Raw genomic sequence first — 6,349 nt, 5'->3', positions numbered from 1 at the left:
CCTGATTACAAACGATGGGGGAAGCGGGGGCGGGCGGGGTGACGCTGTGGGATGTCAGGGATCACACTTGAGGAAGAGCAAGGGCTGAGAAGGGGAAGAATGTGAGGCAGCCTGGCTGAGGCTGCTGTCGGTCAGAAATGCAGAATCAATATACCGGATTAATGTGAGACTGACTTCAGGAGCACAGATACTAAACATCATGGGGAAACAAAAAAGACTAATCAGCTTGATTGATCGGAATAATTTCTCCGGCAGTATAAAGGTGGAAAGGTATGGGACAAACAGGTGGAAGGAACCTCTTTCTTATTAAAGAAGTGAAACCTGGAATTCAGTGAAGACCCACAGGCAGCGCAGACTGTGTGGCTCAGATATGTGGCACGTGTGTGCAATTCCAGACATTGGAAATCGTAGAGCAGCTGTGATGCCTGTGGTACTGGACATGTGGGACTTCTAAGATCTGCCCTCTGCTATCACGAATAACTTAGTAAGGACAGGAATACAGTGAAATATCCGTTGTTGCAAATAAACAAACCCCTCCCCAGTTGGGAATTGATGATGCCTTCACTTTCCTCCTACTCCATCCCATTTTGGGAAAATGGACAGGTATGTGTATTAAAAGGTAAGTGTCTTGCTTAGATCACTTCCTGGTAAAACCGAACCGTAGACCGTTGCTAGCAGAATAAATTTCAAAATAATTTACCTTGGGCGGAAATGTGGCCTCTACCTCCTCATCAGTCTTCTATTTTATCCCCTTCGGAACCCAACCCCAGTCCAAATGGCCAATCTTGCTTTTACTTTGCTGCTTCCATAACTGTGCTTATCCCATTCCTTCCTGCATAGCATCCTCTGCCCGACACCCCCATTTACTGGGTGAAAATTTTTTTGACTCTTGATGTTCTCTTATCATACTTGTCTCAGCTCAGATGCTTAAATTCTTCTGTAAATACACCCTAGATTTTTCCCTAACCAGAATGAACTACTCCAGCACTCTATGATTTATATCTATATTCAGCCTCAGCTCATTTGTTTTACGCTTAATGTTTTCTCTGGCTGACTCCTGTGCCCTATTCAAAGCTCCTTCAGGTCATGGGCATTCACTCAGCCCCCCCTTATAAGGGCTGTACCTGTGTTTGAAATGAGTTGAACCTTCAACAGTTGGGCTCACATAGAGCATTGTCTCCTCCACTGAGATTCATTCTGAAACAGGATCCTCCTTCAAACTCCAGAGGCAAAACTTCCTGTAAACATCTGGACTGTCCCCCTATGTGACCCACGATGGAGAAAGATGACCCATGGCTTCCAGCCTCACTTACAGGAGAAAGTAGATTTGGAGGAAAGAGGAGCCCAAATGCAGAGACTCTTATAATTTTCTGCAAAGTGAACGATGGAGAATTATTATGAGCACTGACATCTACCAGGGGAATATTTCAACTTTCATCCAATCCATTGCTTTTTTTCTTTTTTTTCAGATTTAACATCAGTATGATCATTTTTACTGTACAGATGAATGCATTCAGGTACAGACATTGTGGCTTTCAGGTCTGCCCCATGCATCTGCGCTGAAGCTGTGGGATGCAGCGAACCTCTCAGCCTCTCCAGATGAGCTTTCAGGCTAATTCACTTTGAACTGGCATCGTCTCCAAGTTGTGAGTCCATTGAAATAAAATAGGAGCTACGGCTGAACAATTCAAGTCATTGGCAGAAAGGGTGGTAGGTAAATGGCACTGTGAAAAATGAAGAGCATCTTGTTTCCTGTGAACTAAAAAATGGATAGCTCCAATTATTGCTTCTTCCACACACGAAGATGGTACAAAGTTAGTTAATTATAAATATTGCATCCAGCCGTAGAAGGGATGAGCTGTATGTTATGTTATTGCACATTAAAAGTGTTTATGAGTGTGGCAAGAGGTACATATACCAACAGCTGATAATTTCAGGATCCTGGAGCAGTATCTTATTTTAATATAAGTGAAGAACCATACCGTCTATCGCTCTAGGGATTTCCTGCTATATAAAAAGATCTTCAATCTACATGAGATATTACTTGTGATTTCAAAGCATATAATGAAAATCTGTGTTTTTTTAAATTTGAATATCTTTCAACCCTACCCCCAGCCACCCTGCTTACAGCAGAGATAATGCTCTCGACTAGATTCCCTAAGGCAGGAGGCTTCCTTTCCTCCTCCCTTCCTCTTTCTTTCTTTACTTTTTTCTTTTCTTATCTTCTCTTTTCACTTATTTCCTGTTTTTAAATTCTTCATCACCTAGCTCAGAGCCCAGCACTTTGTGATGAGTGTGTATTGACCGTTGAACATGAATTACCACCCTCATTTTAAGGCAGAAGAGGAGGACGTTACAAACATCTGAAGTGGGTCGCTGAGTTCTGAGCAGAATCAGATGCTCCTACTCTTCCAACGGTGCTGAGGAACCTGCCGCTGCACAATTGGAGTTGGAGCTACATCTTGGGGGTGACTTAATTCAAGTGAAACCTCAGAGGGGAGTTGGCCAACATTTTAAGGAGAATTTCTGCAAGAATTTTATGTCTTCAGGTAGGTAAATTCAAGTCCAGAGCCTTAGAACATAAGGTAAATATTACTGATAACATTGCCTTGTAGGAGGATAAAGTGCAAGCAATAAAACAAGGCAAGACACTGCAATAAGTCCTCTTGACTGAGATCGCATTTGCCCATGATCTGTTATTCGGGTGGACTCTTAAGAACTGGGGCAAGGATATCTGAGAACTAATTGCTGTGCATTCAGCGACTGACTGTGCATGGATCTCCGAGGCACAGGCCTGTGCAGAGCTCGGGCATTCGAACCTGGGGAAGACTTAGTTATTCTTCCCTTAGCATATCTCTGCCTTGACATGGTTTTGTTTGTGAGAGCTCAGAGGCAGATTTCTGGAACCACTTATCAAGGCCAGAGGTATATTATACTGATCTATGAGCACGGTTAGGACTAGTTTTGCCCCAGAATTTGGGGAGATAGCAGCTCTGATTGTACGGAAACAGACACCAAACTTGAGCTGCAAATGGTGTTGCACAATTGGCCAGCAGTAATAGGCAACACCAATAATAAAGACAAAACTACAGATTTAAAGCAGGCAGTAGAATCTGAAAATACTCTTTCTGCAATTGCTTTGAGTACAAAACTTCTCAAAATGACAGGGGTTTCGCCTGCAGAGTTGCTAATGAAGAATGTGGCTGAGAGTGTTCCCTGAGTTTGTTTATCCAGATGTACAAGAGCCTGTATGACAGTAACTGGATTTACAAAAATTTAAAAATACCAAAGCCAGCTTCTGAGGAAAGAAGTTTCCCCATAAGTCCACTAAAACCTTGTATTTATAAGTGAGAAGCTTTATTGCTACCACATCTGCGTACATACAGTTGTGCTTTTACTACGGAAGAAAATTTTAAACTAGGTGAGACTTACAAGGGGAGCACATGATGGGGTCCTTCCTCTCACCCTCCCCCCGTCTGTACCATTGGTCTCTATGGGGGCAGTTTTGCCCCTCAGGACCTTTGGCAACGTCTGGAGAAGTTTTTGATTGTCACACTCAGGGATGAGGAGCTGCCGGCATCTAGAGAGGAGAGGCCAGGAGCCCTGTTCAACATCTGACAATGCACGGGACCACCCCAGCCCTAACCCCCAAACAAAGAGTTTTCCAGCCCAGAATGTCAATACTCTTGAGTTTGAGAAACGCTGCCCTAGCTCACTGACTCTAAAAATTGATTATGTGAAAATGGTCGGTAGTTGTTCAGATCAAGCCTTGAACTATGGCCTGGGTTTTCAATCAGCTCTTTGTCATTGGTTCCTGAGCCAGACATCACCTGTTTGTTCGCACATGGCTTTTTGTTTAGCAGGTACTGGGTCCATTTGTCTTCTCTTGACCAAAGACACCACTAAACCCAGCTGTTTCACCTCAAATGAAAGCCTGCGCTAGGCTTCCAGGCAAAACTGGCAGGAAATCAATGACTTCAAAGCAATAAGGGAAGGAAGAGACTTTAGGGTTATCAGAAATACCCTTCTGATGTGAAAAAATCATACCCTTCACCTACACATACCACACGCACACATACACTCCTCAAACATTTTTTTAAATTATCTGAATTTTTTTCTTTAGGACAGTGCTTTTCAAATTAAAATTCTTGGACACCCCTCCCCCCTCCGCCCAGTATCAGAAAGACCAAGGTATTGTTTAAAATGCCACTTTCTGAAATCTGTCCGAGCCCTGTGGATTAAGAATCCCTGAGTATACAGTCGGGTAATCCACACCTTTAGAACGCTCCTGGGATGCACACCAAGTTTTGAGTTACTGTTCTAGGACAAGGATTCTTTTCTTGCCCACACACCTGTGCATGCGTCTCTGCCGGTTTGTTTGAATATGTAACCGAAACATCCCTAGGCTGACAGGACCACAGGGACTAGCCAGGGATAGAAGTCGGTGTTGTGGAATAACCCAGAGACACGTGGGTAACTGTTTCACAGCTAGTTTAATTATTTTACATGCTAATTGTTTATTCACACCTGAAAGAGTGAGGTAAACAGGATTGCTAAGAGAGGAGAGAAAAATTAAGACAATCTGGGAACAGTGGAGCTCGTATTGCACATTATTGGGGAAATTGATTGACCGGAAGGTAGCAGAGAAGTTTGTCCTGGGTCTTTGAGTGGCCAAGGTGCAGTTCTTTAAGGATTCCCGAGACAGCAGTGAGAGTTTAGCCGTGAGCAGATGTGACAAGCTGTCCTTGTCTGATGTCAGCCAGTATCTTCCACTCAGGGCTGTCACCTGAGTCATATTCAGCCTGCACGATGTCCTCGCTGGAAAGCCACGAGGAAGTAAGGTCCCTGTCTCCTTCCATCCAAGGCCAGGCAGGAGGCATTTCTCTTTGCTTCTGAGCATTTGCTTCATTTTTCTGCTTTTCTGAGGATCAGCTCTCCCAGACCCTTCACGGGGATCTGACTAAACATGGCTGCCCCTCAGCAAACATGTTTATACCATCTTGATCCTATCAGCAGGCAGACATAATTTCTCCTTTTTGAACTCCAAATGCGAAGTCTCAGGAGAGAAAAGATGACGGCACAGCACGGTCAGGGTTCTATCACAATGCACACGGGAGATGGGAAGCAGTTCAGGGTCATGTCGTTCAAACATTGCTCCAGGGGCTGACACTTGTGGGTTTAGGGTATCAGTCATCACAAGAGAACAGAACTGGCTCATATCTAAAAAGTATCTACTAGGAAATAACCCTCCAGAGGCCCATCCTCCCCCTTAGAGGCATGTAGAAAGGAGGGGACTTGATGGCGAGTAGTGGAGGTGGTGGAGGTTGAGGTGCGGATGAGGCAGGGCGGGAGGTTGGCATTTGTTGTTCCAAAATGCCCACACGTTGTATAAGGCAAGCTGACTCCTCTTCCTTATCCCGCTTTGAAAATTACGGCTTTGATAGAATTTATTAAATTTGCGTGGTTTTAAGAATCACCTAGAAGGTGCTTGTTAAAAAAAATGTACAGTGTGATATCTGGGGCCCTACTCTAGAATCATGAGGGTAGGGTAGGGAAGGGGATCCAACGAATTCATATTTGGAAATGCCATTTTGATCACGCAAAACTGGCAAACTACCCTTAAAGAGCTAACCCATATAAAATATCGCCAGGTTCTTACAAGAGAACATAAATTGGTTTCAGATTTAGAGAGCAGAGTTTGATAAGCAGAGAGGGGAGGAAAACTAAGGTATGTTTGAGGGAAGCTTTAAAGCCGTGCGGTCCAATATAGTAGCTGCTAGCCACGTGTGCTTAGCTAAATTAAAATTAAAGTTAAATAAAATTAAAAATTCACTTCCTTAATTGTACTATCCACATTTCCAGTGTGCAATAGCCACTCGCGATTAGTAGCTGCAATATTGAACAGATACAGAACACTTCCTTTGCTGCAGAAAGTTCTAATGGATAATGACACAGAGGAGGAGTCAAGGAGGGGAGAAAGGTGGTGTATAGCTTGTGTCGGTGCCCCCATCATAGGCCTATGCAGCGTCCATAAGTATGGGTCATAATGTTGATGACGTTGACATACTCAGGCTGATGATAACAATGACACTTACTGAGCACATGTTACTTGCAAAAGACTCTATTGTAATCCTCCAAACAACCTAAACACTTACTGTGGTACCAAACTGTCTCACTAGGTAACATATGTGGGTAACTGTTGATGGTTATCATGTGGAATTTAGGACCCCATATAGCCAGATGATCTGATTTTGCAAGGAAAGCCAGAAACCTAGATTTTTATGTGAAACAACTTGATTTTTTTAAATGGCTTAATTTTTTTTTGACCACGCAGTGAAGACCAAACAAA

General features: G+C 43.5%; 1 long non-coding RNA gene across 1 annotated transcript in view; it reads left to right on the top strand.

Moving 5' to 3' along the window:
• Positions 1-2,278: 2,278 nt before the first annotated feature.
• Positions 2,279-6,349, top strand: part of LOC136792629 (uncharacterized) — a 45,943-nt gene continuing 41,872 nt past the window's right edge. The window contains exon 1 of the long non-coding RNA XR_010836690.1: positions 2,279-2,549. This is a non-coding gene — a long non-coding RNA (uncharacterized lncRNA). The remainder of the gene's footprint in view (positions 2,550-6,349) is intronic.

The sequence above is a fragment of the Kogia breviceps genome, chromosome 15 (genome assembly GCF_026419965.1).
Source record: "Kogia breviceps isolate mKogBre1 chromosome 15, mKogBre1 haplotype 1, whole genome shotgun sequence".
Taxonomy (NCBI): Eukaryota; Metazoa; Chordata; class Mammalia; order Artiodactyla; family Physeteridae; genus Kogia; species Kogia breviceps.
Note: the sequence above shows the minus strand (reverse complement) of the source record. Positions and strands in the feature narration are given on the sequence as shown.